Source organism: Xyrauchen texanus, chromosome 27, assembly GCF_025860055.1.
Source record: "Xyrauchen texanus isolate HMW12.3.18 chromosome 27, RBS_HiC_50CHRs, whole genome shotgun sequence".
Taxonomy (NCBI): Eukaryota; Metazoa; Chordata; class Actinopteri; order Cypriniformes; family Catostomidae; genus Xyrauchen; species Xyrauchen texanus.
In genome coordinates this window covers 28715426-28738797 of record NC_068302.1, presented here as the reverse complement: position 1 = coordinate 28738797, position 23372 = coordinate 28715426, and the positions used below count along the sequence as shown (strand labels likewise).

The window sequence follows — 23372 nt, the reverse complement described above, 5'->3', positions numbered from 1 at the left end:
CACTGTTGGGCCCTTGAGCAAGGCCCTTAACCCTATCTGCTCCAGGGGCGCCGTAACATGGCTGACCCTGCACTCTGATGTGAAACCTAATACATTTCACTGTATATATGCAAAACACTGGGTATAATGTGCGACCAAAATAAAGGATTCTATTCTATTAGTGAAAACAGAAGGGTTATTTTATTAATTTATTTATTTTTGAGCAAACACTATTATATACTATTTTATTGAAGTATGTGTTACACTATTAAGTATGATGCGGCGTCCACTCTTGGTACATGTGTGTAAAAAAGTCTCCCTTTTGAAAGTATATAAATAGAAAAAATAAGAAAGCTAACAGAATTCTAATAAACAGAATTATAAACAAGATAAAAAAATATAATGTAACTATAACATGTTATATAACTAAAGCATGTTAGTTTACATGTTATCATAGCATGTTAAATTAACTACTAAATGAAAAATAACATCAGATGTGTGAGCTTTTAAAGTAATGTCCTATGATTATTAACAGTTAACATTTACTTTTAACTCAGTGGTTCTCAACTGGTTTTGCTTCAGGACGCAGATTTTACATTGGAAATCAAGTGTCGACCTGCCATAGATTAAACATAACCTGTATTTTATGTATCCTGGTTTGCATTTCCTTTTATGTTGTATAGTTTTGTTCATGGTTTTCCAGTACAAGGACATGCATCAAGTGTCATTATTTATGTTGATGATGTCAACAACAAAATCTACAGGAAGTTGTCTCTCCCCCTTTTAAAAATTGAAGAGCATATTTACTTATGAGCCCATTATTATCCCATTTGTTACCTAATATTACATTTATACACACATTACACAGAAGGAAAGGCTCCTCATTACCATGGTTAGGTCAGCGTGCTAGTCTTAAATAATAGTAATAATAAATTTATGTATTTATGAAAAATAAATACTAGCTAGTTAGATTAACATACAGGTGTGAAGGGACTTCAACGTTTCTAAATTGCACAAATAAATAATAAATTTACATATTCGTCTCTAGCTTGCATGTCAATGATGCTGAGATCTACTTTTATATTTAATTTAATCACTGAGAAGGTTTACCTGAAAAATTAGTAGCACCAAACATCAAAAGCAGCCTCAAAAATGGACACAGAGTAGCCGTACAACACTTTTCCTTGAGCAGAATGTTGCACTACAGATCGCTAAATTGTTCAAAGCAGAAAGCGAGACGTGCATGGTTGCCAGATTGCACAAAATAAGTATAACATTAGACGGAATATTTCCAATTTGCGCAAGTATAAATCTCAAACTGGGGGCGTTTCGTCTCTTATCTGGCAACCTCAAGCATGTTATGCGCTTGTGGAGACGAGTTAAGTCCCAATGCAAGTTAACTGAAACATTCAATGAAAAATAAAAACGCTTTTACGATAAATGAGCCTGATCCAGCATGCGGGCCGTATGTTGCCTATGTCTGCTTTAGCTGTTTGCGAGACTATCATTAAATCTGCGTCGGCAGTCCTAAATAGTCCATCAATTGGGCGGCCGCCAAAATATCTTCAATGGGAGAAACATGGAGCTCTTGGGAGCTCTTTCCCTGCTGTCCACGATCCAGTCCGAATAGACAAGTTGAGAAACACTGCTTTAACACACACTCATGTCAGACCCCCCCCCGCCTCGCTTCTCTCAGACATTTTCTCCGCTGTGCGTGCGTGTCGCAAGTTGACGAGTCTGACAGGCAGACAAGTGCAAAAAATTTGCAATGTGCAAATGTGATTGAATATCATGATAAATATCGAATTATATGAAAAAGAATATCATGATAATATTTTTGCCATATCGCTCAGTCTGAATCATAATTTTCCTCAATGTATATATATACACACATACACACAAAATTTTAAAAATAGATCAATAAGTGATTCCCCAAAGAGAGGCTGTTCTTCACATCTATCCTAGTATCTACTGGCTTATCCACTGAGACCAGGCTTGGCAGATGGGCTGTGGAAGTGGACAGTGGATGTGGTCAGCTGGGCCCTCTGCAAGACCAGATCCATGAGAGCCCCATTCAGCCCCCAGGAAAAGCTACAAGTTTTTTTGATGTTCATGCACAAAACCATCAATCTTTAATTGCGTCACAACCCCAGTCCATCCATCGCCAGCACGCCAAAAGCAAAGGGCTCAGCAGCCAGGGAGAATCAGTCGAGAGTTGCCATGGAGACAGTTTGTTCACACTTACAACTCTACAATTCCCCCTCCCCCGGTAACCCTTTCCAGATTTCCGCACCACCCCCAACTCAGAGCAGAGGATGATTTCAAGAGAGGAAAAAACATGTATTGTAAAAAAGAAAAAGAAAGCTTACCGTACCTTGGAAACAAATACTAAAAAAGGTTAAGAGGTGTAAGACAGTATCATTAAGGTAAACTGTTAAATGTCCTTGGTTCCATAACGATAAATTCCACTTCTTTCTCTTTTTCTCCTTTTTTTAAGCGATGACAAAATGGTGGAACTCCAGTTGTCACACCACCTTGTTGCCCATGGTGATACAAAAACAGAGGTTTGAGCTACAAAAAGGAGCCAAAGCCATGTGTTGCTCTAGGGAAAGTCTTGCATTTAACAATTTTCAACAAGCAGGTGTCTGTTTAGGGTGCAAAAATATACATCCTGGTAACTACACCCTGTGACACATGCAGGAAAGCTGTTCGGGAAAGAGTTTTTTAAAAAATGTGATGGATCCCAGGCAGCCGATTTACTGCTGCCGGCTTTGTATTGCAACAGTGCAACAGGTTCTGGCTGGCAAATAAGCCACCAGATTAAAATAAAGGCATTACTAAATGCATCAGAATCAAGTGCACTAGCTGTTATGCATGCTTACATTTGTTAATCTACAAAGTAAACAACTTAACTGTTTTAAATTGGCCATTTCTCTCTGTATGACCTCTTCTGAAAGACCGTAAAGAAGAAGATCACCAGGCTCAAAGGATGTGTACAAAATGGCATCGGGTCAACCTATGCAAGTGAAATGCAATGATAATAGAAGACAACTTCCTAAAGTGTATTTGGAAGTTGTGTATTATGTTTACTCTTCAGGGAAAAACCTTCAGATTTGCGCAGTAATCGTTGCTTTGATAATCTGTAAGAACAACATGGCCTTTAGTCCATACCTTCTCTGATAGTTTCTGTTAAATCAAAACAACTGGATTATCAGACACCCTTTAAGATGTTCTTCTGACCAAGAGTGGCAGAGCTCTACAGCTTTCAGTGAACTCCACATGTGTCATTGGCATTTAGCTTTCCTGAATTATCATCTGTCATCATTACCAAGCAGACAGAGACTGTCTACAGAAGCAGACTGGAGGAAATTTGCCTGTCTGGATCTGTCAACACATTTCAACTCAAGACAAATTTGGAGACAAAGTCCAGCTCATCAGCCATCTTTCCCAAGCTTCACATTATGTAATCCAATAATTCACATCAATGGTTGTGGCCAATCTAAAGAATGATTCCACTGTATTGTGTGTGCCAAATCCTCCAGGATAAGGACAGTAATGTTTCTCAGCTTATCTACAATTCTATACGCCCAATTTCAGGATTGATATCTAATTGACTCATGAAATCAGTGTGCCACCCAACGATGATAGGTGTGTTCCATTTATTGACTTTATGGGTAAAAGTGATATCTAGAAAAACGGGAAACTACATTTGATTTTTTTTGATTTTTTTTTTATATGCCTTACTCCAAAAGGACAGAACACTTTAAGACCAAAAAGCATACACAAATGTTGAACCAATCCAAACCACAGTATGGCTGGGGACAATTAACATGTATTGTTGCGTTACTGTGGCGATAACAAACCTCATTACCCAATGGGGCAATAGAGCTACCTTCAAATGTTTGCAAAATAAAACCACAATATATTATATGATCTTATGACTTGTTCCGCAATATTCTCTTTAAACTGTTGCCTCGTTCTCTTTAAACTGTACAGCCTCCATGACAGACCCTGGCCTTGGCTGATGGGGAAAAGGTGGCAAAACAACTGTTTGACAAGTTTAGCATAGAATAGACTGATAGCATAGAATAGACTGATAGCACAGAGGCCAATGCAGGAGTCATGCAGGGTTCAGCCCTTACAGAATCATCATGCACATCCCCACCATCTATTCTGGTGCATATAGGAGGTATGAATGGGTATTTATAAGCTAAAGTGCACAACCGAACACAGGCAGGACTTGAGCAATGTATGATAAATATAGTTAGCTTAGGTGGAGTAAAGTGCTGAATAAAAGCCATTTTTCTATGGGTTAGTGTGTACCAGAGTGACCTTCTACAGGATGAATGAGAGAATGGATGGAGACTGATGCTATAAAGTGTGCCAAACCTCATAGTGATGATACTAAACAAAACAGAAGTCAGATATGAAGCCTGTACAAGCCAGATGAGCATATTCTAGCTAAATCTTGTCTTTTCATACTCAAACTGAAAAAAATAAATAAATACATTTCTGAAGACTTAACAGGTTAGCTCACCCCAAAATTAAACTTCTACCCATCTTTTTATTTTCCTCTGTGTAACATAAAAAGAGATACTTAGGCATAATGTTAGGGACTGCCAGCTTCAGTCACCATTCACTTTCACTGGAAGGAAAGACATTTTCAATAAAAATTGAACTGTGACCAAGGCTAAAATTCTGCCTAACTCCTTTTGTGTTTGACAGAAGAAGAAAAAGTTATACAAGTCTAACATGATGTTAGTAAATTATGAATTCATTTTCACTATCCTTTTCAAATTCTGAATATTAATAAATCAGAGCCACTACAAAATCTATGTAAACGGCTTGTGGTTAACAACAGAAAAATGGAAAAATGGACAGTAAAACAACATTGTACAACATGCAACAGTTAAAAGAGGGGACATTAGAGGCCCTGTCCATGTCTACAGACCATAAGAGAGGGCAAGAGATGGAGAGAGATAGCGAGAGGGCCATTGTGATGCAAATGTCACAGCCCAGTGTGCTGTTTGTGGCAGGAAATTTAATTAGCAATTGTGGAGCTATGATACAAAGCAGGTGGAATGTAAAGAACGCCCTGACGAGAAGTAGCTTGAGATGGGGGGGTGGGGGTGTTGGAAGCTGAGGGAGAGAGGCTCATGTGAGCAACGCGTTTCAATCTCATTCAAGTCTCGGCCTGCTGCTCAGACATCTCACAGCCAAGTCACCGGTTCCTTTGTCTTTTTTGTTTTGTTTTTATGAAAAAGATAAGAGAGGGAGCAGACATTTCCTTTACATATCATTTCATCGGAGGGTGTGGCGCTCACCACGAAGTAGTTCTGAGAGCTAACAGAGATATTGCCGCTAATAATATCATCATCTACTCACCCTCATGTTGTTCCAAACTGTTCTGACTTTTTTTCTGTGGAACACAAGAGAACAAATTTTTGAAGCATGCTATTTTTCATGAAATGAAAGTGAATGGTGACTAATGCAGAGTTTTACAAACTGACCTAACATCCCCTTTTGTGTTCCAGAAGAAAAATAAGTTGAATGGGTTTAGAACAACATTTGAGTGAATAAATGATTAAATTAGTGGGTGATCTGTCCCTTTAACCAAGTAGATTTTTTAAATTTTCCATGAAAATCCTAGTGTGCTGTGGGTGGTTGCCAGGCCATTGATATGCAGTTGCTATGGTGTATGTTTTAGTGCGTTACTAGGTGGTTCCTTTTAGTTGCTTAAGTCAAAAGAACCCACCCCTAGTCTCTACTCAGGGGCCGTATTACAGAAACTTCCATCTTAAGTCTTAATATCTAACAAGAGTATGAGATCCCAAAGGAAATCGCCATGTTACTAAAAATAAGACAAGATTCTATCCTTAGGTCCGTCCTTCAATGTAATTTTTTTTATTATACATCAGGGACAAGTTTAATTGCTTAGAAAAGTAATAACAACTCTCCTCAACAAGCAATTTGAGGAATAATTCATTTTTGTAGCACACATTTTGCAGGATGAGCAATATGCTGAACTTTAATACTCATGGTTAAGGGTTTGTTCAAATACCAAGAAATAGCAATAGTGATGCCTACCATATTAAGAACCACTATTTGAATGCAATTATTGAACTGAACCATCACGATTCTCTCTCAAACGTCAATTCTTTATGATGTTATAGTGGAAGCTATGTCTGCAACATTGGAGTTGGAGATAATGAGATAAATTACAGCCATAAACACGATAACAAACATGATTTTATTGTGTATGGAGACAAGAGAGGGTTCAATCATCAACAGTGCAGCTCACACAGCCAGTAAGATTTTTTTGTTGTTGTTCTAAATAGGCTACCCTTTTCAATTAGTGAAACAATAATACTACAACATCCAAAGTACATCCAGTGATTTTTACTGTAATTTTCAAGTATTATAGTTTTTCTGAAGCGCTAAAGCACAATTCATGAAACCTTCCCCCATTTTCTCACAACTTCACAAAACCCATTTCTCTTCTGGCAAAAATCAAACAATCACCTCAAACCATTTAATCTATGCTCAAAATAAAACAATGCTTTCAGATCATACACACAGCCAGTCAATTTATAAAAACTACTGAGCATTTATTAGACACTATATCAGAAAATGGAGAGCACAGCGTTCAGGGCATGTAGTTACAGAAAACAAATGTGTATTGTATATAGTAAGCGCATTTTGCAATTAAAAATATAGTATGCAAAAAAAGTATATTAAATCACAACTTACAGTACTACACTAAATATATTGTATACTGTAAGTACTGCAAGTAATAAAGTATTGCATGCGTGTATATTCTGCACTTGCATACAGAAGTCAGATATGATGCCTGTACAAGCCAGATGAGCATATTCTAGCTAAATCTTGTCTTTTCATACTCAAACTGAAAAAAATAAATAAATACATTTCTGAAGACTTAACAGGTTAGTTCACCCCAAAATTAAACTTCTACCCATCTTTTTATTTTCCTCTGTTTAACATAAAAAGAGATACTTAGGCATAAGGTTAGGGACTGCCAGCTTCAGTCACCATTCACTTTCATTGGAAGGAAAGACATTTTCAATAAAAATTATTGAAAATGCACAAAATACACATTTTAACATCATTAGAAACTAGAGGTCGAACGATATTGTTTTTTTCAGGCCGATGCCGATTAATGCTGCCGATTTATTTTGGCCGATATGTGCTTGTTTTTAACCTCTTATTTGAACCTTTTATTTGAAAGATAAAATGTAACACACATAATTACATAAGATAGACAACATTTCTCAACAAATACATTTATTGAACACTTGACCAATCTGCACTTGTACAATTAAAATTAAAAATGTATAATGTAAAAACATATTGTATAAATAATGTATAACAAATATATTAAATAAACAAAGCAGATGTTACGAACTGCTCCGAGACACGAAGTTTGAGATCCAAATGCAGCTTTAATTAAGGGGCAATCCAGACACGTAATCCAATATTCAGAGCATCCAAGAGAAGCACAGGCATAACTAGGGGTGGTTATCGTTAAGGTTTTAATGGTATTACAATCTTACCGATACTGTTTATCGATCCGTACTTTACGGTATTCTTATATATGTATATATATATACATATATATATATATATATATATATATATATATATATATATATATATATATATATATATATATATATATATATTATTACACAAATATAAACGGTATATAGGCACAGTGATTTAATTTCAGGAAGGTCTACTAACATTACTGTTCAGGTGTGGTCTAAAAAGAAATCTAATAAAGTAATCAATTGTAAAATAACACTGCATAGTTTATCATAGATAGATTAATGCTTATTAATGCAGAAGTTATTCATTCAAGAGCTGTAAGTGATTTTCTCTTTGCCTTTTGTTGTTTGATTCGCAGTAATGGCTCAATCGTCACACGTTTAATAGACAGCTTCCCCTTTAAGACCGAGTTCAGATCTAATAGGCTCCTGATGCAGCATATTTTCTCCCCAACTATTTCCATAACTACGTCCATTTAAGACATAAACTGTGTTTAAGTGAATCTCCAAGCCGGTCGTTTTGACATATTTTTGTGTATATTTGATCGTTTAGACGCGCACATGAAACCCAAAGTAGCCTATAGTTTGCTTGTCTCTTTGCGGTGTGTTTCGGAGCGCGCACTGCCTTGGGAACGGTCTCTCTTGCGCTCTTTTTATTATTAAACGCGTCCCGCAATTTAGCAACAGTAGCTAGACTGTATTTTACAACAATCGCCGATCGTGCTGATTCTGACGTTAAGTTTGAGTTTTAGGGAGAAATGTCAGTGCACCGCTGTGAAGGGAAGGAAGTTGTGCTAGACAGAATACGGCTTATGTATAAATATTATTTTTATAATCTTTGGAAGGCGAAATCTAAAATAAAATCAGACTAATAATCACAGATCTAAACCAGGCTATGTTTGAATGTTTAGTTCTGTCACTCATTAAGCAGGGCTCGTTTTGTGCTCGCTGTGGCACCGCGTGAGCGAGTTCTCTCTCTCTCTCTCTGACTGCGAATAGCTAAATTGCATCACAGACGAATGGTTTCATATTATTATACATAGAATTGGCTGGCGAGATAAAATAACTTTCTCTTTATAGCAATAAAGAATGTATTTTCTTAATTTCTCCAGTACCGACAGCAGAACTGATAACGTCCGAGCTTACCAAAGCCAGTCCTTCAATAGCCTATACTGCGTTGGTATATTTTTATTACTTATTTATCTGCATTTAGTGACAACCCTCTCAAATATAAGACACACAAACAGAACAAATAAAAGTCTCAGATTCACTGTCTGTAATTGCAAAATTCTTGCTTACTTATTGTGACACGATAGCAACCCTTCTGCTGTGATAATGCAACTTCAACTACGCTATCAATATCCAAAGTAGCCGAACGTCATGTCAACTATCGCGTTTGTCACGTTTTTTCTTGAAGTTGGCAGTAACGTATCAAAAGTTTTTAATTAAATCTAAAGAAGTTATCCAAATTTAACCCTTACTGTTTTCTCCAAGGAACTTAGCTCCTTCCTTAGGCACTGGATGAGGTCTGCTCACTCTGCTGGAAAATGACTCTAGGGGCAGTGTGCGTCGAACACGTGTTCCACAACAAGACTAGGCTGCCCAGAGATGCGCCTGCCTAATAATCGGCTTGATATGCGTGGATATTGGCCGATGCCGATTATGTAAAAAATGCAAAAAAAATCGGCCGATTAATCGGTCGACCTCTATTAGAAACAAGTGTGAACAATTTTGAGTGATCGTGTGTAAACCATGACAACTGTGATGTAGTTGTGTTTAACTTTTGCTGCCCATGTTTACCGTTTTGCAACACAAGTGCATCACAGTGCGAAATGTGTTTTAGTGAGTGATAATGCGTTTAGAGTTTTGCAAAAAAAAGAGTTGAGTGATTCGACAAATGGGTTTAGACCACTGAGCATTTGGTTAAGAGAATGGGGTTTAGTGCTTTAACAATTCAGAAAAACTGTAAGCCACTAGTGTGAGAACAGGCCTAATGTGAGAACAGGCCTAAAGGGCCATTCAGACCAAAACGTGTTCTTTTGCTAAAACATTTTTAACTGTTGAAGTTCTTTTTATCTTGACACGCCATCTTAAAAACGCTATGTTCCAAAAAGCGTGACAGCGCAAACGTCAAAGACATCTATCTGCCTAGCAAATGTTTACTAGAGCTGTCAATAGGGCTGAGAAACTAAATTAGATTTTTTTTTTTTACTTAAATATATTCAAATTTTAAAAGACATTATTTCAGGTGGGGCAAAAAATCTTTAAGACTTCTGATTTTAAAATAGACATTGTCTCCTACATCCACAAGGGGGTGCAACACATCAATATAAACAAATTTAGCACATCGCTATAGTGATTGTTAATTGAAAAGAGCATATATGGCTGTTTACAGATGTGTAAAATGATAAAGTCAAAAGATTTAGCCAGTACATATTCTCAAATATTAAGTAAAAAAGTCAAATGAGAGAAGAAATGCTTCAATAGACAGTTCTATTTTAATTGTGTATTGCACAGTAGCCTATACAAGTGCCATAGTACTACAACGGATTCATGAATTATAATAACGGTGGTACTACAGTATTTTTCATTAAATAAAGTTGTATGTACATACCTAAAGCTTTGCAACAAAACTCTGATAAGAGAGCAATGCATAGTCAAGACGCAACCACCCCTTTGGCCGTTCACTCTGAACACGCCTGTCTTTTTCTACACAAGCATCCACTAGACAAGAGATCTTTAACCATAGCGCCATGTTTTTCAGTGTCTCTTGCTGTAACTATGCATTTTTTAGACACGGTGTCAATTTAATAGGAAACTTTACTACCTTTAAATGTGATTCGAGACACGTGCAGTAGGTTGTTCTCCCCGAAAAAAATGTCTCTGTTTATTTGATCATCTTGTCCAGCCCAACAAAGAAACAGTGGCTCAACCAGGGGCATGAGTTTGGGGCGGGACAATCCGTTTTTCAGACCAGTGTCAGACAGGGACAGTGTTCAGGAAAACTGCTTGAAAACAATCATTTTTGAAATTCCGTTTGTTGATGTTAGTGTGTAATTTCTGTGCCACTAGACCAGAATAGAGAATATTCGAGCGCAGACACCCAGCTGTGTGGGGATCCCTTACAACACTAGGGCAGCTGCCGAGTGGGTACGGCAGTGATATGCTTCAGGCCCTCTGCACATGGTCTAAATACAGCACAAGCTTGATCATGTGCTGCCATACGCATGTACATGCGCATACACTTCATCATGGATTGTATGTCATACATTCATTAAGTCATCATGGATTTGATCAACTGGTCTCTCAACGCAATTGACACCATCTTCTCGACGAGAAGCTTGGGTTCGGGGGAACCTGTCTGCCCTGACGGAACGTTCGCAGCTGGCTACACGATGGACGCGTGGGAGAGGTGGCGGGTCGTGTGTCTGGCGGCTCTTTCCGTGGAGGACGTTGAAGATATCTACCTATTCGGTACCATGATAACAGGTCTTCTGCTGATTGGATTAGGCATTGCCCTGGTTTATCGAGGAGTTAAGAAGACGGTGACAGCTGTCCAAAGCCTCACAAGGCTGCCCGTCATGATTGAAACAGTGGGCAGAGCTGTCTGCACTCAGACTGGGTCTATGAACCAAAATACGGATAACATCATGGAGAAGCTCACAGCTTTGCAAAGGCAAATGGATCGTTTCAGAGACCAAAATGGACCAGGAGAATAGCCGTGTAAATTAGAATGCGGCTACTCTCCTTAAGACCAAACAATCCCAATCTTATCTGTTTCGCCGCCCTCAACCAGCACTGGCCTTGGCCAAGGCCGCTGTTGGAACAACAACTCCCCGGAAGAGCACTGCAGTGAGCCACTCTCGCGTTCCTTCCCGACTCCCCAGACACCTGGTGATTGTTGACTATGTCTGGGACCTGATCAAGGTTGTCTCCATGGCAACTTGCTGTGTATCGCTATGACAACCCTGCGGACTGAGGCACCTAGATTAGATGCTGGCATAGCGACTCTCCAGGCCTACACACACATGAACTCTTACACATATATACAGATATGCAATCATCCGCCCGATACCCTATCCCTCGCCTTGCCGCTTTGTACCCCCAGTCTGACAGGCGGGTCTGTGACCAGCGCCGAACATGGCTGCAGGTCCGGATGGCTGCTTGCCTGTGCTGGGCCACCTCCACCCCCAATCCCTCCCCTGTTGCAAGTCTTGTTCATGTTGTAGAGTGTACTGATTATGTGCTAATGTTGCTGAGGTGTTTTTTTCCCTGTTCCCACACTGTACTTCTTAAGGAGCATAGTCTGGGGGCTGCCTTTTTTTTCTCCTCTCCTCTCCTCATGTCATGCTGTATTTCTTCTAATTCCCTGTCTTCCTGTCCTGTCTATCCCCTTGTCATATGTATGTTTGTATGGACAGGTCGATGGCCAATTTCACTGGTTTACTATGTGACAATAAAGGACTACTACTACTACTTCATGGGAGAGCTGTATCTGGTCATCTGCCAGCCTTTCCTCATGCTGCATCCACATGCATGCATACCTTTCACCAGGGACCACTGCAGCTGTCTGCCTGAGAGCTGATCTCTAATATAGTCCATTAAAAGCTCCACGTGATCTAGGGTTACAGTAAATACAACTAAAACAATTGTGAAGTCTCAATGAAAGCATATGACTTGCGGGTGGGAGCAAAGAGTTGGTGAACTCTGAACTAGAGCACATGGTGCAGCATGGTAAAACCAGGCGCATTATAAGGATGCCTCGTGTTCTTAGTATAGGTATGCATATATTTTGTGAAATGTGTGTGGCTATGTTCAGAATAACATACATAATACTGCTCTTACTATTGCTGCAGTATATAGCATTTATACTGTGTACAGTGTGCAATTTTTCTGTTTGGAATACCTTGATGATCTACTACAGTTGCCAAAAATGTACATTACGCAAAAGAGACACACATTCCACATGAAATACTGTACACAATGAAATGCACCCAACCTGACCAGTCATTAACAGTGTGATGGAAAAAAAAATCAAAAATTAAATCAGCTGTGATTTTTAACATCTCTTTCTTCACTCATTTGATCTGACTGTCAACACCTGCTAAGATCAGCATGACCAGCCTGACCAGTTAAAAAACGGTTCAAAACCCCTTTAAAATCAGCCTGACCAGCTATGACCAGGCTGGGCGACCAGCTAAAACAGCCAACCAGCTTATATTGGTTTTAGCTGATCTTTTCAGCAGGGCAGCATTTAATGATTATTTCAATGGCTTTGCAATATAAACATCATGAAGTAAACAAAATAATTTGGTAGCCTGCCATCCACGTTTTTATAGGCATAACACACTACACTCAATTTTACACATTATGTAACGGGGGTCCCGGCTTCATCTCTACCCACCAAGGGGTCCTTGGCCCGAAAATGATTGAAGCCTCAATGCAATGCGTTGCGTCATGTAAACGTGTGCCCGGTGTAGACAGGGCGCAACAGTTTACAATAAGTTTCCATTTGTTAACATCAACTAACAATAGTATTTATAAATCTTTGTTAATTTCAACATATAGTAATACATGTATAAATCAAAAGTTGCATTTGTCATTAGTTAATGCACTATGAACTAACATGAACTAAGAATTCAAAATTATATTTTTATTAACTAACATAAAGATTATTAAATTCTGCAAAAATATTGTTTATTGTTTGCTCATGATACAGAATGCATTAACTAATGTTAACAAATGGAACCTTTTTGTAAAGTGTTACCAAAATAACAGTGCACACAAGTTCACACTGTACAGTATTCAGTAGTAAGCTAGTATTCTATTCTGAACATAGCCTGAGTGTATACAGATCTTGGTAAAAATTTTCACAGATACACCTAGTGTTATCACTTTTTGCTACGTAAACGGAAACTCTGAGGCCCTGTGTTGTGTTTTCTGTGGAGTTTTGTTATTTTTTATTATTATTTATTTATGTTTAATTCAAATGTGTACATTAAAAGTTACAACTGTTATAAGGAATGTTTGAGGTTAGTAGCCTAATGGTGTACTGCCTCTTTAAGAGATGAGTGTGCTGTGGAACATGTGACCGGAGTTCACTGTGTGAAAAGGAAGCGCGATTCATTGAATCTATAATGACTTCAATCCGGTGTGCAGCCACTTGGTGAGCTCTCTTAATTTTAAATGTTTCTTGTCTGCTTTATGATGTACGCTTCATGTTGTCTGCTGTCACCATGCTATGTTGTTGTCTGTGTTTGTGTCCGTTTCACGTTAAAGATAATGCTATGCTCCGGTAGATCTAAACAATCTAACGTTAGTTGACTGATAAATATATCGCTATGCTTCAAAGTTATAAGTTGACGAGGTAACCGTGAGACAAAGCTAACATTAGACTTACTTAGAACATCGCTATACTAGACATGTCCAGTTGTTTACTTTATTTGAATTTATAAATGTTTGAAGTATGAATCGTGGAATGGTATTTAATGTGAGTAATGTTATTCTTCCTGGTTTGCCGTGAGCATTCTGGGAAATGTAGTTTCTTGCTTGCAGAGGTTTGGTAGGATTTGAGTATGGTGTATAATGTAAAGTGTGAAACGTGTATATGATAATTGTGAAATTATTATTATAGCATATTAATATTGTTATAATTAGTATTTTGATTAATGTTATTTATTGTTGCATATTATTATTATTATTATTGGGCTATTGAATTGTGTTTGTACTAATACACATGAAAATTGAAATGTTGTATTCTTCTTATTTTCTCAGGTTTATTACCTGGTTATTTATTGGTGAGAAAAATAAACAAACAAAAGTGAACCAAGAAAAACCTGAGTAATATCCTTTTGTACACTGGGTTGTCCTTTCCGTGGGGAGAACACGGAACACCCTGATTTCCTTGAATGACTTAAGAGCAATCATCTATTGGGTGTTACGGAGGGTGAACTGCAGAACACCTGGCCTCACAGCACTGATGTTTCAGCAGGGAGTGGAACTCTCCCCACAGTGCAGATATCTGGTGAAAAACCATAGCGTGTTTGGGTGATTCAGCAGCCTAGATTGCGTATAGTGCCTGCATTCTCCCTCAGTTCTCCCTTCACCAGCTTTGCATGCCAAAGCTACGCATATCCATCACCGCAAAAAGAGAATTGAAGAAAGCTGATTAAAAACACTGACTTATGAAAGAACAACAGAGCACCCCCAGCCCAGCCCCTCTCTTTCCACAACCCAGGCTGTATTTGTGTATCAAGTTGCCATGTAAACATAACAGCTGCTTGGATCTGGGTTGCACAGAATTCCAATTCCATTCCTTTATTTTTCTTTGTGGTGGGTGTGTAACCAAATGAATAGCTTGATTTGGACTATGCCGCATTATGGGGCTTTGTCAAAACAAGTGAACAAATGTTTCTGAATTTGCCCACCGGTTTACAGCTAATTCCTTCCTTACATGCGCATTTAAACTAAGAGTACTTTTACTCAAACATGTCTGTGGTGTTTCTTCGCACAGTTTTGAGGTAAAAATTTGGCAAATATTGATTTCCGTATGATCAGATTTTGTGGGCAATATACAGGGCTGTGTTAAGCCTCCGGGGGTAACATTTGGTTTGTTAAAATTAAGTTAGCCACATGACCAAACTCTACAAAGATTAAGCAATGATGTCTACAAGATCAGAATGATGCCATTAATATACTTGAGCTAAGAGCAAACTAGCCTTCTTAAATAGCTCACAGTACACTATGGAGTGCTACAGTCAGGTTCTGGAAGTAAAAGTTTCTTCATAAGGCAACATACACTCACTGAGCTACTTATACCTACTTATTCATGCGATAATCTAATCAGCCAATTGTGTGGTAGCAATGCAAGCATTGCAATGCATAAAAGCATGCAGATATGGGTCAAGAGCTTCAGTTAATGTGAACATCAACCATCAGAATGGGGAGAAAATGTGATCTCAGTGATTTCGACCATGCCATGATTGTTGGTGCCAGACAGGTTGGTTTAAGTATTTCTGTAACTGCTGATCTTCTGGGATTGTGTTACGCACATCAGTCTCTAGTTTACTTAGAATGATGCCAAAAACAAAAAACATCCAGTGACAGTTCTGCGGACAGAAATGCCTTGTTAATGAGAGAGGTCAGCGGAGAATGGCCAGATTGCTTGGAGTGACCAATGTTATGGTAACTCAGATAATCACTTTGTTCAATTGTAGTGAGCAGAATAGCATCTCAGAATGTTAAAACATCAAACCTTGAGGCGGATGGGCTACAACAGCAGAAGACCACATTGGGCACTTTATCAGGACCATACTGTTCCGAATAAAGTGCCCAGTGAGTGTATTTGTAACAACAATTTTGTTGTAAATCAATGGTATATGCTTCTGTTGAAGTCATCAGTCTGCATTATTTCACTTTCAGTTTTAAAAAATTGTGTTTAATAGTGGAATGGGAATAATTGTGGCCAACAATGCAGATCAAATGAACCCTGTAGTAACCGCCCACTCCCACAATGCAATGCTTATGCTGCAATGGAGTCTGTCTACTTACACTCTCAAACAACATTTGAATAATTTGCAATATGATTAAAAAATATTGTTTCCATTTAAAATTGTATTTTTCAATAATTTTTTTAATTACATCATTCACAATGCTGCATGGGGTTGTAGTTCCTTTCCTCAAAGACGTTAAGTACACGGTCTTCAAATACTTTTTTTGCTTCAAATCAAACTTGTGATGTTGTAATTCACCTCAGAGCTGGTTAATTTGGTTCATGGCTTAGAACAATTACATGAAATCCATATAAATAAATTTGAAAAACAAATTGAAAATACTTGCGGACCTAAGACTGAAAAAGTGGGTGGGCACTGTTGCGCTCTATACCAGTAATTTTTTAGCAGGTAAACCATACCTACATTAATGTTACCCAAGAACGGTGCGGCATCCTCGGCAATGACAAACATGACATAGCTTCTCCAATAAGGAGCACATAGTAACTACAAAAGCCCTTAAAGGCATGTCATATAGGCTACAACAGGCGAGGATGTATACAAAATGGCTCATGCAAGTTAGGCTAAATTTACCATGCGGTCACAAAACAACAAGTACAGATCTTAAATTAATTAAATAGCACTCGCCACTATCAAAATGCCCTTTTCCTACTCTTCTTGAAAGTAAAGTTTTCAAATATTATTTTTAATAAAGCAGGTGCATAATGTGATCCATGTTTTACATCACTGTAAAATAATTCACTCTGTTTTTGTCCTCAGCTAGATTTAACGACAAGCCTACTTCTGACAACCTGCCTGACCAAACAATTACAAATAGGGTGGAAGGGTGTTTAGTAATCAGTGTGGAAACAAACATTACTTTTGCAATTTCGTTTGGTTCCACTGGTGTCGCAAAAGTCTCTTATCAATGGGCTCCTGTTCCAGGGGCGTCTAGTGGTGACCCAGGATTGCAGTCACAGGATAAATGCAGCCTTGGTGACATAACATACCACTTGACACAAGCTTATGCAAATTTACATTCAAACAACTAAATTCTTGGACAGGTTGGGAACAGTGTTTTAAAACACCTACTGTTCCACACTCAGAGAGGGGTAGGCCAGTGTAATAGGTGTGCAAACTAAGCCCTGCAAAACTACCTAACTGGACATCACATAGCCCAGGAAACAGCAATTGACCCCATCAATATTTAACCCGAATTACATGAATCATTCATTTCTCCTCTAGCCTGAAAATGCACCTGTAACAACATATCCATTACAGAAAATGGATCTTGTGGCTTTGGAGATCCATGTTGTGGAGATGACTTTGGGAAGGATTTCAGAGCTCAGTGGAGCACCTGACAAGACACATCTGCAGCTGATGGGAGTTCTGCTGTGCACCCCCTTCAGCTGAGCTCTGGAGGGACCTGTCACACACAATGTCAAACATGCTCACTGTGACAGGCCAAAAAGCCCAATCCTTAAACATCCCTGAACCTGCACTGCGGAGTGGGTGAAATAATCTAAACTACCCAAGCATGGGGTTATAGAAAGCAGAGCTCAACAATAAGATTTTTTTCTTTTTGCCCAACCAGTCCAGTAATTCAGACAATATCACTAGCTACAAAGCCAAAAATTAGCTATATAGCTAGGTCTATTTTTAGCAACATCTTATGTCAGACAAAAAAAATATATATTTTTTCCATTAATCTTTTTCATTACAAAAAGCTATAATGCAACTCCATGACAGCTATAAATTAATCTAACACACTTGCAATGGCATATATTGCGAAACATTTCTCTCTTTTTTTTTTTTTTTTTACAAATTTCAACCCATTCTAACTGATGCTTTTAATTTAATTAAATCCACATCCATGTTAGCCATCTATAGATAATGTTACCTTAGTAACACGTTTAATTCTGCAGAATTTGACAATAAGTAATTGATCAACAAATATAAGATGTAGTGAAAACACAGTACTGGCCCAATAGGGCAAGTGACAGTCCTGTCAACTGGCCCCATACTCACTCACACTGGCACCAGGCCATTGGGCCATCTTTAATGTTGAGCCCTGGATAGTAAGGAAAGTTCTGGCCAGAATGTTGCTTCAGGATCTGTCTCTTCCTCTATACCAATTACCCTCATTATCAGCCGGGCTTTCAGTGGCACGAACACTCTCAGCTAAAGAGAGAACAATAAATAGGCAGGGTCCAATGAGGGAGACACCTGGACTGCATGCTATTGTCATGAAGAGGGCTCATTACCAGACTCTGTCGAACAGGTGTAACATCACCACGGTGACACATTGCAACTCCAGAAAAATTACAGCAGCTTTGGATGAGCTCAGTCAAGCTGTTTTCAAGCTGTTAATGTCAACAGCCACCACTGATCTCATTAGACATGATGATAATGCAAATACATAACTCATTTGTTCACAATGACTACAGTAGTAAAGTGTTTTACATCGCTGATATAATTCTACTTAGCTATAACAAACTGTGAAAAGGTGAGGGAAACAATCTGGTGTAATTTAATCCCCACTAAAAGCATTAACAAAATAAGTAAGTTTTAGTAACATCAACCCTGATGTGCAAATGTTTCTTTTAGCCTAACTCCCTTAAAGGGATAGTTCACCCGAAAATGAACATTTGGTCATCATTTGCTCACCCTTGTGTTGTTGCAATCATGTATGACTTACTTCCTTACATGTTATCCAAAAGGAGATGTTAGGCAGAATGCTAGCATCAGTTACAATTCACTTTCAATGTAAGACAAAATGCAATGAAAGTTAAAGGTGACTGAGGCTAACATTCAGCCAAACATGTCCTCTTGTGTTCCACAGAAAAGAAATCCTACAGATTTGGAACAACATGAGGGTGAGTAAATGATGACATAATGATCTCTCTGTGTGTGTGTGTGTGTGTGTGTGTAAACTATCACTTTAAAATCAAATTGCTCTAAATCATTAAAACATTTATAAGTTTCAGACTTGACACAGCATTGTGCAATAGCCACTTATTACAATTCAGTGCCATTTCCCTGAAATTGGGGTCTGCCTAAAGACAACTGTCTCGCACATTACATATAGGACTATAAAACATGGGAAATACAGAATCATTGGAATAGTTTTGTGAGTCGGATTCGTTACCCTATTCGCCCTTCATATTATGATATATTGTTCGGTTTTTAGCGACAGGGTACGAAACATATCAGAGATCATAGATTATAGAATCAGATTTGAACCGGACGACATGAAGGTAAATCCAATTTTCTTTTTAAATTACGGAAATCGGTTAAAAACGTACATTTCTATGAACACATTCGAACGTTTGAATACTGTAACAAAGTTGAAAGTATTGTCGAAAAGGCTTGTATAATCAGAAATATACCACTTTCATCGCGCACCGCTCTTCTCTCTAGCTTCAGCAACCTGTTGATGCCTCCGAACCTGAAGTCTCTGTCACAGCTCAACACGACAGGACCAAAAAATAACATGAACGTGATACGTTTTTCACATTTAAATTGAACTCGTTTGTATAACGGAATAGCTCAAGTCCAAATAAAACCAAATCAGCCCCTCAGTCTCACTGAGTGAGCGAACTCAGGCACTATCAAGATTCATGAGGATCGAAACATTTAAGTTGCTCCTTTAACTACTCTAATATAGCAGTTGAGGAAAGTTTACCTTGTTAGCTGGTTAGCCGGTTAGCTCGTGACTTTAACCCATTGTCACATTCAGCCAACATAGCGTGATAATACACGCATGTATAACATAGAGCATACAAACAGAGTACTTTTGTTTCGCTAATTACTATAACCGATCTTCAAACAAACTGACTGAAGTTGAGGAACCAGATGAGTTAACTAGCGTGCTAACGTGATTCCAATAGACAGCGAAGAGATCTGGCGAGAAAACACGTTCAGATGCACGTTATTCCACCTCCGTGCGGCGTTAAACTTAAATTCAATTAGCTTTGACTTCTCCAACCATTAAACATATATTCACCTTAGTCTTCTGCTTAGATCTGTCCTGTCTTTACTGTTCTTTTCCCACTCTCTTGCTCTCCTCCAGTTGCTGCTGCTGTTGCTCCCGTTGGCAAGTAACTGTCTCCACGACTACAGTCACTATGGCGAGCGGGGGTCTCGAGGCAACTGTTGCTACCGTCCTCTTCATACGTCAGGGGCTAAAAAGCGAGAGTGGGCGGGGTCAGACTCGAGCTCCTCCTAATAATTCTTTTCCTAATGCATTTTACACTTTGCTCCACAGGTTGATGACGTCTTATTCCCGCGGCTAGTGGCGGAGAAAGGCGCCTTGGCTTTGCGCCGTTCCGCCAAACCTTGTCTTTTTACCGCGCAATCTGCCAGATAAACTGATAAAAAAGGATAATCTGGTCGAGAAGTTCTTTGGTTACATTTTTGTCACGCATGAGTCGCCTATTTTCCACAACAGAAAAAAAATCAAAGCTTGGCAGTCAAAATGTAACCGACTACCGTTACAATGCTGTTAGAATCTATATACATAAATTAATCCTAGAAACTGTAGAGAATGCAGTCTTTAATATTTTTATTTTTTTACAACGTATTTCGTTACAGCTGTCCCTGCTATTAGCGAGAGTACTCATAGAGATCAATTTCAGCCGTAATTGCACATAATCGCCGCTTGGTGGCAGTGTTACAAAGGTGTTCTCAAACAGGAGGCCTCAGCAAACTTCTAAAGGGGTATCAAGATGATTTAGTTAATAAGATATAATATAATAATCTAAGTTGCTATAATTAATCTACAAATGCTTAAAATAAAAAAACAATATAAAAAACATGAAACTGAAATTATTTCTTATTTTAATTAACTCTGTTTTCAATGAAGAACAAAGTCCTTGAAACCTTTGGAATCACAAAATTGGCAGTTTGTGGCCCGTTCTGCATAATGCGGCGGCCCATTTCATTTGATCGCGTCCCATTCGGCCCCGTTTCGCGGCCGGCCCTTCGAGAAAAGAAGTCCCTGTTCTCTCGATGGCTAGTCCGCCCCTGCTTTTATCTATAGCAATTTGCAGAGGAAAATAATATCAACAAACAATTTTTCATTCAAAAGTCAAAACTTTTAGCAGTATCACAATACCAAGTGAAATAGTTGCTAGATAAGTTTCTATTAACTTTTCAAGTATTCTTGGGGAAAAAAGTCGAATATACAGTATGTGTTGATGTATAATTTCAGAAGTAATTGCACACAATCACCGCTTGGGAGCAGTGTTACAAAGTAAAACAGTGGTTCTCAACCAGGAGGCTTCAGTAAATTTCTAAAAGTGCCGCAAGATGAATATGAAAATAAGATATTATATAATAATCTAGCCTGCTATAATTCATTGTAAATGTAAAAAAAATATATATATGTATAAATATACATATAAAAGTTAAATAATATAAATTATGCAATTATATATATTTCAAACATTGTTGTCACATCACTATATTGCACATTCAATTCAGTGAGTGGTGTCCAGTTAACTTCTATGAAAAAATATTTTATAATGAATATAAAATAGTTTTTATAAAAAGAAAACTATTATACAAATATTTTGCATTAGGTCTTGTATTATTTGTTATCCTTTTGAATCAATTGCGTATGTATAAAAACATTAACCATGTTATCAACACAATTATTTCTTTGCTTTCTTTTTTTATTCCTTACATTTACATTTAGCAGACACTTTTATTTATAGCAACTTACAAATAAGGAACATATCAACAATTTTCCCTTCAAAATTCAATAATATTTGCAGTATCACACTGCCAAGTTGAATAGTACCTACAGAAGTCTCTATAATAAGAAAATATATATGTATTGATGTGTATACTGTTGTTTTGTCATCTCATGAATATTGATTTGCAGAGCGTTTTGTAGTTTATATGTGGTGCAGTACATGTGAGGAACTGCAGGGGTCGCTGTTGGTGAAAGCGGTTATGGGCGTGTATGTGTCTGCGGGAGGACTGATTTTAGATTATTGGCGCTATATACTACACTCAAACAAACTTGATGAGGTTGACCTAACCGGTGTGTTACAGTCTCACACACAAACGTAATCATACAATATTTTTCTCATTAAGGTTCACAATTGTCAAAAATATCTTTTAATTTGTATACAACTCGCATAAGAGATATCCTTAAGTGTCTGGAAGTCCTGGTATTATAAATCAAGGGCAAGCAGGTTATTACAGATATTTAAGAAAAAAAGCATTTGTTAGTATTGATACTTTTGTTCGTGATTAAATCTATCCGTGATATCTAATTGTTATCTATGTTCACATTAATTAGCAGCCGAGCATACATTCCGTTTGCTCGGGTCCAAACTTGAAACGTGAGAAATCAGGCGAACTTGTGCTTACGTTCCAAAAAGTCTATTTTCATGAAGAAAAAAAGAGAGAACTTAATTTGAATATATGAAAAATTATTTAAAATATAGTATATAATTTTTTAGCCTGCTTTTGAAACGTAGAGATAAAGATTTAAACATGCGTATTCAGTTCATACAGTGCACTGAACTGTAACATAAAGATTAAATACAATTATACATTTTTAAAGGTAAAATGTAAGAAAGCGTAAAATAAAAATATATACACCGAGGGTGAACCACAGTTGCCTTCATTTGACATTATGAAAGACTGGAAGAACAGAGCATTTTTAGTAACACTGAGGGCGCAAGTATGCTCTGCGCTGATGATTATTGTCGATGACCGCGAGTACCCTCCCTCCCGCGTGCTGCCTCACGCCATGCCTCTGTGCCACACCAGCCGAGCGTGGAGGATCAGATAGTCTGTCAGTGGTCACGTGATGTCATCGCATGGTTTTTCTAAGCTGCTCCGTTATTGGCTGTCCGACGGTCTGACTATGGTGGTAAGGAGCATCATCATCACAGCATTACTGCTGAATTATTTAAACTACTCTTGACATGGATTCCCCATTCAAGGAAAACGTGTACCCAAGCCTGGAAAAGCTATGGAAATCAATATAATCTTAAGTCATAGAATATTTTTTTCTATTTATACTCTGCTGGCTAAGTATTGATCTTATGTAGAATTTGCAAGCCTGTCTGATTAGTGACCGAATTGTTCTTTTGAGTTGGTTCATTTCAATGACTTGGTTGAACAAGCTCAAAATGGCCTAATTGATTCTTCTGCAAACTGAGTCTGAATTTAATTTAATTGATATATTTATTTTTTATTCTCCCCTTCCGCTATTTAGTAGCAGCCAGAAAGGTCATGAAAAAGTAATGGAAATTCCTTGGTAATAAAGGGAGAACCCTGATGTTTGCTTTTATGTTAAAACAAAACCACCATGTTATGC

General features: G+C 38.0%; 1 protein-coding gene across 4 annotated transcripts in view; it reads right to left on the bottom strand.

Annotated features, from left to right (window-relative positions):
* rfx2 (regulatory factor X, 2 (influences HLA class II expression)) overlaps positions 1-20217 on the bottom strand; it is a 56396-nt gene extending 36179 nt beyond the window's left edge. The window contains exons 1-2 of one of the 4 annotated variants that reach the window (XM_052094507.1): positions 20040-20217; positions 5365-5398 (exon numbers count right to left, since the gene is read on the bottom strand). The gene's annotated coding sequence lies outside the window, so the exon portion shown is untranslated. Of the gene's footprint in view, positions 1-5364; positions 5399-19718; positions 19985-20039 lie in introns of those variants that run through there. The other 3 variants (XM_052094505.1, XM_052094508.1, XM_052094506.1) reach the window with 3 other exon arrangements.
* Positions 20218-23372: the final 3155 nt, after the last annotated feature.